This window comes from Phaethon aethereus (genome assembly GCF_964289735.1).
Source record: "Phaethon aethereus genome assembly, chromosome: 16".
In the NCBI taxonomy this organism is placed as follows: domain Eukaryota; kingdom Metazoa; phylum Chordata; class Aves; order Phaethontiformes; family Phaethontidae; genus Phaethon; species Phaethon aethereus.
In genome coordinates, this window is record NC_138592.1 from 8,793,363 (window position 1) to 8,805,489 (window position 12,127).

Here is a 12,127-nt window from a genome sequence, read left to right on the forward strand (position 1 = left end):
ATCCCCAAGTAGGAAAATACCTAAATTATATCACTACCTTGAGCAAGCTACCGATATGCACAAGAATCAAGAGAGATCAGTATTAAAACAAGTGTTTAATTTTAGCTGAAGATGCCCAAAGGAAACAGAATGACTTGCAAGTAGCAAAGAACACAAGTTGTTCCTGTATTCCTTGTAAGAACTAACAGGCTTGGCACTCAGTTACAAAAACACATAGTCTGCCATACAACACTACACAGGAAACTTGTTTTATTATTTGGCAGGTCTTTTTTATTTCTTACTTAACACCAGTGTGAGTGGCACTTGATAAAACCAATAGAATCCAGCTGACATGAACTAATACTTTAATGGGACTTATTCCCCACTAAGTAGTTTACTTTGCAATGTCATCTTAATCAAGCTTGAAAATTAATTTTTGTAATTGTTAATAGCATTAACAGTACTTGTTCCTGGCCCACTATAGATATGCAGATGACTAATAAAATAGGTCTTAATCCAGAAGTAAGACAAAAGCTGTCAGTGGTTTAACCACATGAAAATAATGTGGGTATCACGGACTAAGCATTGTATCATCTCCTTGAAAATGCTGAGCAGAAAAACAAAGATCCCAAGATTTTATGTGTATAAGTGGTCTGACTTATTGCAAGTCATAGATAATCACATATGGAGAGATTAAATCAATGGAAGTGATTATGTCAAGGGAGAGGCATAGGAAGAAAATACTTTCAATAGTGAAACTGAACAGGAGTTTCCCATTCTTTTTTTTTTCTTAGAGACAAAAATAAATCACATCAACATTTTACTGACAAAATGAAGGAAGGGGGTGAGGGGAAGCTGTTTTAAAGACTGATTTAGGAGTCTCTTTTATCTTCAGAAGATAACATTTTAAACAATCTGCCCAAAGAGAATGTTATTCACTTTACATCACCAGCAGTCTCAGGCAGGACAGGAGCTACCTACAGGTCAGAAAGGGGGATATTCCCAAGTCCTCTCTACTTCAGTTTTTGTAGCCTTCCTCTCTTTTTTGGAGGTGGGTGGGGGAGTGTCTTAGCCTACAAAGTGCAACTTCAAAACCTCCCTCTTTGCCTTCAGGGATCTAAAGTGTCTCATTATCTGCTACCAGGATGGTGACTGTGCTATGCAACCATCCTGATTGAGTTAAACAGCTAGACTCGGGTAAGTAACCACACCGAAGATCCTCAAGCTAAGCATCATTCCACTTAATCACATCAGTGCTCCAAGCCTGACCTTACTGTCACCAGAAGACTTGTTTTCCACAAAAACCAAGTAACAGAGTAGTAGCCACAGCAATAGTAATTTAAAAAAAGAAGCATGGAAACACTTATTCAGCTATTCAGGAGCTCAGCAGTAGCTCAACTTTATCCAACACTGCATCTCAAGACACGGGAGACCTGAGACTAGGCCCTCCTCAGCCGGAGGAAAGGCAAACACCCGCTCTCTCCAAAAACCAGACAAGCACCAGGAGCAGCGGGCTAGCCCGGAGCCGGGCAGGAGGGGAGCTCCTCGCACGTCCCCGCCCGGACCAGCGCCCCACCGAGCACGGCTCGGGTAAGAGGCGCTGGACCCCCGCGGCTCGCGGGCAGGGAGAGCGCGAGCGCTTCCGAGGCACAGGCCGGGGCAGGCGGCCCGCGGCAGCCTCCGACCGGGCGGCGGGGAGGCCCCGGCCCGGCGGCCGAGCCGCCCCTTGCCTCAGGCAGCCCCCGGGGCCAGTGCCGCTGCACGGAGGGTGGCGCGGGGCCGAGCAGAGGCTGCCGGCCGCAGCTACAGCCTCCCCACCCTCAACCGTCCCCTTGGGCCACTACAGCCACCGCCCCTCCAGGGGCGCCGCCGAGCCCGCCCCGCGCTCCCCAGCTGACGGACCGCCCTCGGGCCGGGGCAGCGCCTGCTCGGCACCCCTACGCCTGCGCCTACCTCCTCCCCGGGCGGCGGGGTCAGGCAGCGGGCGAGCCGCCGAGCCCCGCTCTCCTCAGCCGCCGCCCCTGCTCGGGGCTCCGGCGGCTCCTCCGGCCGCAGCATCACCTCCGCGGCAGCTGCCGCCGGTCCCCGGCGGAGCTCCTGGCCGTCGCCGCCGCTCCGCCCCCAGCTGCCGCACCTCCCTCCACGCGCCCGCCCAGCCCGCGCCGCCTTAGCGGGACGCGCGCGCCACCTAGCGACACGGGAGCGGCAACGGCTGCGGCGCGAGGACGCGGGCGCGCGGCTAGTGCCGAGGCACTGCGAGCCGCGGCAGGAGCGGGAGCCAGAGCGGCCCCTGCGAGGGGACGAGGCCAGAGCGCTGCTGGAAGTTCCGTTTGAAGCCGTGACACCTCACCCCTGTGGCTTTAACAAGCCCGTACTGCAGCCTGCAGGGCAGAGGCTAAGACACTCGGTGACCAGATGCACTAGACTTGATGTCTTATTTTTTCATTGCTGAAATTAAAGGCTGGAGCTGAAAATGCAGCTTTAAGGTGCTCAGCATTTGTCTATGCCTCATTTGAAAGGTGAGCATTTAAATGACAGCAGGTTAAAGACATTCTATTTTATATGGGGCAGAGCAGAACTTCAGACACAGTGCCCACATCACAAAACCAGCCCATCCTTCTCCCTGAGGATGGAGCTGTGAGACGGCCTGTGGAAGGCTGCAGTTAGAGACTCCTCCTAGGTCTTGCAGATGCTTCTTCAGTACAGAAGATGCTCTTCCTTGCATAGGTTTCTTTAAAACACTCTTAAACCAAAGCACTATTTTCAAGAAGTACAGACAATCAAGACAGCGGTTAAGAGCTGAGAGAAACACAGACATCTGTTCTCCGTTTTTTAGTTGTTCTTCCTCCTCTAAGCAGGAAACAGGACCTACTTGATAACTAATGACCAGCCAAGGATTGGTAGATGGAACAGCGGGAGGATTTCTCAGGAACAGTGTTTCTTCTCAGTAACAGTGGTGTTCTCAGTTGGAAGAGATCCAGAGGAGCCTGGGATCCTCAAAAGAAGTCTGGCCCATGCATCTTGTACCAAAGACTCATACAAGGGTCAAGTGGACTCTGTAGTAGCAGGGACATACAGCACTATGCAGTATTTACCACTCGGTTTGAGACATCTAATTTTATAATCTTATAAATTATTTGAGTGCTTGCAGAGCAGAAAGCCACAACAGGCCTGCACTGTCATCCAAAGCTTTGGATAAGACCAAATTATTGCTGAATAATTGGAAAAATTTAAATTCAGTTTAACATTCATAAGAAAATGCTAAATTTATAGTTCATAGTTTGCTGAGAAGATGAAAGCAGCCAGGCTTGAAGTACTGGAAGCTACAGAAGAAAGAGCTAATAGGTTGTAGGGTTTCCACAATTTTTTTCTGAAGAGTAGGGACAGATACAGTGTTTCTCATCCTGACAACAGCACCAGACAGACCCTTTTATGCTACCCTTGTGGCAACTAAAAACCTCTTATCTGAGAAATCATAAGGTATTTGCAAAACCTGATCTACTGACCAGCACTGTATAGAAGGGAAACACATTCCATCTCTGGGCACTTTTGCTTCTCGTTTCAATTGCAAGTTCTCCAGGTCTGGTCATCTTGCTTGCTATGTATTTGCAGAGTTAACAACATAGTCCTGTTCTCTGCTCAGCCACTCAGGTACCAGTGATGCTGTAGACCTCAAGGGTTTGTAGTCTGTATCTTTGAAAGGACTGCTTCTATCAGGGAAAGATGCACCAGATAAAACTTCAGTGAGATTTGATAAGTGTATTTGGGAAGCTACAGATCAGAATGAAATACTCCTAACTTGTTGTATATCACAGATTAACTGTCACAAATCTAAGTTATCTATCACAGGAGGAAAAGCATGAAGAGGTGTGTTTAGAAGAAACACAAGGAGCCAGGGGGAATACTTCAGGTGCTTTAAAAGTGCTTCAGGTGCTTAGATTCCTCCTGATTATTTCATATAGACTATGCCAGCCACATAAGCATTAGCACTGGCATGAATTATTTACTGTAGAAGAAACCTCTCAAGAGAAAACAGTGCTAAAAAGAACAGATCATGCATTCTGTTTCTCCTTCTATGACCAAATGGATTCATGACCTCTGCGTCTCAGCTGTAAGGTTAGGATAACCCCTCTATCTTCACTAGCCTCACAGTTTATCAGTACAGTCAAAATACAAGGAAAGCCATATGTTGAATTGCTTCATTTTTTTTTCCCAAGACTTTGCAGGATGACTCAAAAAAAAAATCAAACAATCTTTCTACATTATACAGATACAGTTATTAATCACCTGAAGGACTTCTGAAAGACAGTTAGTAGCATTTCAATGTTTAACAAAAACCCAAATTGTCTTTTGCAAGTTTTTTTTTTTGCATTAAGTTTTAGCCCATTTATTTGTAAGTTTGCAAAATATAGCTACTTTTCTCATTTTACAGCACAGGACAGAAAGAACATAAAGGGCAGACTTATTAACAAGGTTACTAGAGGATTTAAGCTATTAGAATTTAAAATTTCTGAATTACAAGTCCAACCATTTTATGTAACCTTATGTAGCATTCAGAAAGCCAGAGAAATCTATGTTTATATATTCAATACTTTCTCCTCAGTGTTTTAAGAGTTCCAAAGCCTTTGCATCCTCCAACAGAAAGATTAAAAGCCCACTTTTTTTTTTAATAGGTCCACAATATCAAGAACAACAGCAAAGCAGCAAAAATTAAAAAAAAAAGGCCTTGTAGGAATTCCAGTGTCTCACATGCCTACAGGTTATTGTTATAGCTACAAGGGTCTAAAGAGAGAGGCCAGGCTTGCAGGTAAAGAGAGTATCTTTTATTTGACCAACTTATATAGCTTAATATAATAGGCAAATCTTTGGCTATTGCAAAATTAAGTATTCCTTTCTACAATATGCCGGGACTCTTACCTCCTTGATTAGCATACCTCCCATTTGCTTCCTACTTTTTACTCTCATCTCCATTTTGTCTTTCAGCTGTGAATAACTAGACCACTTATTTTCAGGCCTGATTTTGACATGCCAGATTATGACACAAATCAGCTTTGTCTGTTGTAACCACACCAACAAAATGTTTTTTATACAAGCATGAACCCCTTCACTGGATGATGTCCCTACCTTCTCTAGCTCTTTTCATGTCATCCTACTGGTCTCACCTGTCCCTCAAACTCCATTCCTTGTTTCTGAGCATTGCCAATGCATCTGTGACTACAAAAAAAAAAAAGCCATTCAGTAACTAGGTATTACCACGTGCTCAGAAGAAAGCATTCTGAAGAAGTCATTGCACCAGAGAAAGAGAACCACGTTCTCCTGTGGAAAGCAAACGTGGCGGCAATAAATATGCTTTTATATACTTGCTAAAGAGCCCGATACAAGTCTTTCACACTGATGAAATGCAAGGTATTTCCTTATACTATCTGGTAATAAAATGGTAGTTCAAGTAGAAAGGAATGTTAATTGGAAGGACAGGAAATGATATGTTATTAGCCACACTTCTGAACTGCTGTAATAAGAAACACTGATTAAATAGTACAGCACTTCACTCTGTGCTTCATATTTCTAAAGCACTTTTAAAATCAAGCATACTACATTAAGTTCTCAGAGACAAATTTATCTCCTATTTGAAACGTAAAGTACACAAGTGATCTATCATAACTGCACAAGGAGTCTGAATTCTTAAATCTTGGCTACATCTTGCCTCTCCAAGAACCAGCTGTACCATTTCTTGCATACTTCTACAGCATCCAAGAACAATACTGTTACTGTCCAACACATTTTTCCTCATGCTAGTACTGGAAGCCATTTATGAAGCTACCTTGAAGTGGATTATTTTTCTCTAGCATTACCACATGCAGCTACTACATAATAGTATCTGAATATTCATACTTGTATTGCAAGGAACACATGTTCATCAGAAGTAATCCAGGCAAGTCTGAAACTAGAATGTCACAACTAGTTTTAAGATAAGAAGAAAACTTCAAAGGGCTGTTTAGCACTAGTCTAAACCTTTTTCCTGTTGTTATACCAAGGAGAGGAGCATTTTCAATTGATTACTTATAAAATACCAGAAAGTCTTCCTATCTGCAACCATACATGAATTTTCAGTTTCATAAAATAACTGAAGCCCTAACACCTTATTAAGAGCTCAACGCTTCGAGAAAAGTTACATACTGTTGGCATTTAAAGGACAGATGTTATTGCATGGTATTTAACAGTTGCATTCCTTCCTCAAGGAGGCAGCAGTAGGGAAAGCTACAGTCTTCCTTTACAATTAGTTTCTTAGTTTAGGAAAAAATTAAAAAATTAAAAAATTAGTTTTTAGAAAATCCCTACCAGTAGGGATTACAGTAATTTGTAGAAATAGTGTTGCTGATCTGCATGAGTATGCATTTTAGTCTTATTTCCCTTAAAGTGTCCCAGATTAGCTTCTGTACTCTGCTTCTACTGCAGATTCAGTCCATGTCAATATTAGCATTAGTCTACTCTTTCAGTTCTTGTCCAACCTTAAGTGCCCTATCAAGCTTACTTTATCCTCATAGATATGTGCATTTCTGAGGACACGTTCCTTAGTCTTCGCTCCTGCAATAACCCCACCCCTTTGATTCTTAGTGGATTTTACTTAGGACAAATTCTCTCAGACATGGAAGCTTGCTGGAAGGCACAGAAACATTAATGGAGACTACACAGTACAGCTAAATAGTCTGTACTCTTGCTGCAAAAAGCACTTCCCACCTCAGTGAAAGTACCCCCCCACTCAGTGTCTGTCCCAAGCAAGGAACACTGCAGGAGATGCATTTGCAGAGAGTTCAAGTCAACATCAGACTAATACTGTGGAAGTATACCAAATATGAAATGGTCTCCTCTAGATGCAATGTATTTTTGACCTTCTTAAAAATTACTTCTTAGGGAGATAAAATTCACTATGAATCAAGTAACTCAAAGCTGATAAGTGGAAATTATATTCAATTGCACTTTTTCAATCCATCTGTTGAAATTTAATTTCCTCATACAACACTCTCTACACACAGCTTTATTGCTTTTTACGGTATTTTTTTCAGGCTGATCAGTCCTCTACTACTCAGTTTTGTTATACTATAAACATCCTATAATACAGATGACTTTACTTTCTTTCAGTTTGGTATCCTTGGTTTTATACAGCAGCATTATGTTATCAGTTTTGCCCTTTATTCCTTTCCTAACACAGTTGTTTTCTTTTATGCTAGCAAGTAGGAGGCTGATGTTTTCACTTAACTATCATAGCCAGGATGGGCTCCCTGACTGGGCAAGTCAGCTTGGCATTTATCACTACATATACAAAATTAAGAGATTTTTCCCCACACACGCACACTTAAACTACACTGAAGTGTTTGCCATTTCATTGTTTAATCTTGCAGTCTGTCTGCAATCCTTCAGATTTGCTTCTCATTTTTTCATATCTAATTTATTCAAATTTCCAACACTTGACAAATTTCAGCAGTAATACTAGAAAGTTACTTGCTCCCACAATTCACATGTTAAGAGTCAGTAACTTGGAAATCTCTACCAGCTTCAGAGCTTTATGCATTTGGATAGAAGTTCTGAACTTAGAAAAATACTACACCTGAATTTTAATAGAGGCAGCATGAATTCTTGAAGGTCACCATTTCAAGAATACCATACCAACATCAGCATTCCTTTAGGAAAGGGGTGAGCCATCAGTTTCTGTGCAAAGTAAAGAAATTTCTTCTAGCTACAAGACATTCAGACTCAAGTACACACATGAAGTAAACTGGGTTCTTCCAGCTGCATACCATTATTAAGACACCATAGTGCTGTTCTCAGTCTTTTAGTCACCTTCCCATAGCTACATAGGCAAGTATGAAAAGTACTGACCCCTACAAATGAAACTAGTCACGCATATATGAAGGAAGGTACGGAACAGAAGTCATATGATTGGCCCCGAGGCCAGCAGTCACAAAAGCCCTACACAGAAGGGCTAAACAAAACTCAAGTCTTTTGTCACTAGGTAAATGTTTACAAGAGCTGCCAAGGCATTAGATATGGGAGAAAACATTTGCACATGGAATAGGTTCAAGTTAAAACTTTAATACAGACAGTTATACCAAATACTTACCCTAACAGCAAAAACTTCCACATCACCAGCAGCACTTGACAAAGATGACAGAGGACAAGGAACCATCTCCCAGGTCTCATGACCTAAACTTTACTATGAGCAGTCCTCAGGCAAGCAATACAATGCAACATTCATTATTTGCAGCTACTGTAGGAATAAGCACATCACAGGTTAGTCAACAGGACTGAAGGACAAATGTTTTGAACCCGTTGCATACTTTCCATGTGTAGAGATTTGCTCCAGAGAAGGGAGCAGAGGAAGCAAACTTTTAAGTCTGCTATGAAAACAGAGCCGACTTTGCTGCCCAACAGAAAAAACATGAAGCCCATCTACTTTCACACTTGAGAATAAGAGGATACATTCTTCCTCATTTTTACTTATCTGACAAAGTAATTGAGAAAGAAAACATTTTATTTCTATATCCATTTATTATTAATCTGTAAAAATATAAGACTAATATACAACTACATCTAGCTTGATTTTGTAAAATCAATCTTCATTCAGTGAGATACCAATGTACATTATACATTAAAGTCATAAGAAAAATACTGATATTTGACATTTTAAACAAGTTCATTCATGTAAAAATCACATTGCAAGTAAAATTTAATTAGAAAATACATAATATTCACAAAAATACACATGTTAAAGACAGCTTGTGAGAACATTGTCCTAAATTTAATTCAGCTGTGGAAAAAAAAAATATGATTCACAGTTAGGCTTGACTTATCCAGTACCATAGCAGAACTTAAAAGTAAATGCATCTTAATTCTGTTAAGAATTTGTTCTTTTTCCTATTAAGGTGCACTTAATTGTCCCAGTTGCAAATAAGGAATGACTATGCCCCCCCCCCACTGTGCATGTACACAACATATAACACTAGTCAAAGGAATTTTAGTTTTCCATTCCATTTTGAAATAATTTGGATATTTATAAATTAATTTATAAAATCTGGATTGAAAATACAATTTACATATACAGGATACTTAATACACAAAGATTACATTAATAGCAGCGTAATATTGTCAATCATGCATAGCATCCTCACTATCACTTTTGGATTTTTTCTTTTTCTTTTTTTTTTAGATAAAGATAAAATCTATATAAAACAGTCAAGCCTTTAAGTATTTTCTTCCAAGGAGAAAACTGTACAGATGTTAAAAATTTAGGAGGTAGTGAATGAAAGGCTAACAATATCAGCATATTTTAGAAAACCTTATACTGAACCCCAGTACCGTTTATATATAAAATTAAGTTTAGCCACTCATAATCAACTGTTGATCATCCTGAAGTAACAATTTAAAAACGTTTTGTAATTAACAGTGTATGCATTAGTAAAATATGGAAGAACTTTAGAAACTTTATGGTAACTGCAACATTAAGCAATTACATGCTGTGCAGTCTGTCATTGTAACTGTAAATACACACTTTTTAAAACTCATTTTTAGGTTTATTCTTTAGTGTTTTTATCAAGTTTCAAATACTTAGTTTTACTACGTTACCAAATTTCTGTAAAACAAAACATAATGTGTGTCAAAGTATTCTCTCACATTTAGATTAATTAGTTTGCAATAAAGGTCCTAAGAGATGAATTCTCATGCAATTTAGAGTAGGACCCTAGTTAAATTTCTACAAGTCCTTAATACTGGCATATATATTCAAAATATTCATGCATCTGTTATAAGTACAGATTAGGTAACACACAGGGTTTGGCAGCACACTAACCTTGGGTGTTTGTACCTAAGCAATAAGTTACTTTGCAACACTGGCATTCTCAGACTCAACCCTCCTGTGTAAGTTAATAGCTCAGAGCTATTATCCAAGCTGCAAAATACTAATGTACCACATCAGACCCATAATGTATTTCCACTGAATGAAAACACTACACCTGTATTAAGTGCACTACCAGTTCATTTTCTGTATCTGTGGACCTCATTTCTCTTCTCATCCAAGTGCCTTTATTCCTTTGATTATTCACAATACATTCAAGTAAACAAAAGGCACAGAAGTGCAAACTAGCATAATAAATGAAAGTCACCCTCCACTGATGATTTCACATAGGAAGGAAAGTCTTTTGACAAAGGAAAAAAAAGACATTTTAAAGTAAACAATCTTCCTCAAATAAAGGAAGTGTAGAGCAGCACTGACAGAACACATGTATATTTAAAGTCTACATGTTGCAGAATGAACAGTTATTTTCCTCGTTTCACACTAAGTGGATGTGGTTACTTCATTTTAATAATTATCAGCAAAATAAGTAAAACACTTCAAAATTCTTGCTCATGTTGGAAAATATTCCAGAGCTTCTCCATATACACGCCAAAGAAACCATAAATAAATCCGACGGAGCAGAACTAACCTGTATTTGAAAAATACCATTGTCTGTTATGCTAACTCTCCATAAATCAAAATTGGCATGAATAACTTTCTTGACATCTATAAGACTTGAACTCCAATGGTATTGAAGGCTTGAAAATACTACTGCTCATGAGATATAAATTTAAAATTTGCATTTAGTGAAATTAAACAGCAATAATTCCTGAAGCAATTTTGTTTCCATCATTACAAAAATCTTAAACACACACAGTTTTAGCCTCTGATATCCTATAAAGACTTTTACAGATGCCTTAACATTAAACTTACTATTAGTGTCTTGTTAGTAAAGTTATCAGAGGTAGATGTTTCCTCAAGATAGACAAAGGAAAAAAAAGAAAGGGTTTAGCCTCTTTTCCCACCCATCCTATCTCCCCACAGGGTAGAACATGTTTCGAAGAACCTAGACTACTGGCTCTGGTAAGCACAGTACCACAGTACAGAACTGGTAGCATCCTGCTTCCTTCTTAGAGGTTGACAGACTACTGGATCCCTGGTGAGAAGCTCTATCCATCCTTCTCCCCATTCCTATTAGTCCCCATCTCATTTTCCTGCCACACAATTTATGTACCCACAGAAGGGTCAGGTTGGGAACCAAGTGCCAAAGTGGTAAAGCAACATACTAAAAGGGGAAAAATAACGCCAGAAGCCTCTCACTGCAAGTTTCCTAGTAAGTCTGCAGCTGATTATGCACATACTTATGCACTTGCAGTATTAGGACTTGTCATCAATATTTTGTTTTACATATAGCAACTTTGTAATATTCAAAATACCCAGCCAGTGGTACACAGAATGACCAGCATTTACAGTTTAGTTCATTGTAATGGGTAATTTAATATCACATGGCTCAAGCAAGCTCTATTAAAGCCTCATTCTGATTTAAAACTTTTTTTAACCCAGGGATTTAATTTAAGCTGTTCTAACTTGTTCAAGTTTGAAGAAAGTAACTTTTTACATAATTCAGACTCACTACAACAAACCTGTGCTAGTAGAAACCTTCACAGCTGCTACTAAGACTGCGATTTTAACATATATTTATGGTGTGTTACTTCTATAGCATTAAGTTTACATCTGATTTCTTTAAAATTTGCTGGGATTAGCAACTAAATCCAATGATAACCTTAAATATTGCAAACTAAAATGAGAACAGGGCTTTGATGCATAAGTGTTAAGACTTTCACATTTGAATTTCAAAATTATAGTCATTAAGCTTACCTGGCCATTAAAGCAAGTAAAGGTACATGACTAATGAGCCTGTGGCTGCACATTCACTTACAAAGGAACAGGCAACTTCAGAATCCCCAACCTTCAAATCCTGACTGTTGCCAAGTTGCTGACCACTATCGCATATCCCTATGGCTCAGTGTCAGTCAGGGAACTAGACCAGTGAACAACAACTCTTCCCACCCCACCTCCTGCTTATTTTTCAATTTCCTCATACATAGAGCCACATAAACAGCTCTACCAGCTAAACAGCAGTCCAGAACAGGAATGAAGTGGCTCAAGCAGCTCCATTGTACGTAAGCAGCATTTCAGATGAACATGAAGCCACAGTACATTAGATAGTCAGCCTCACACAATAATTGAAGTTTACTTCTATAAATCCAGTAGTATTTTGCATTAAAAAAAAGAAAATCAAGCTCACAGCCATCTCTT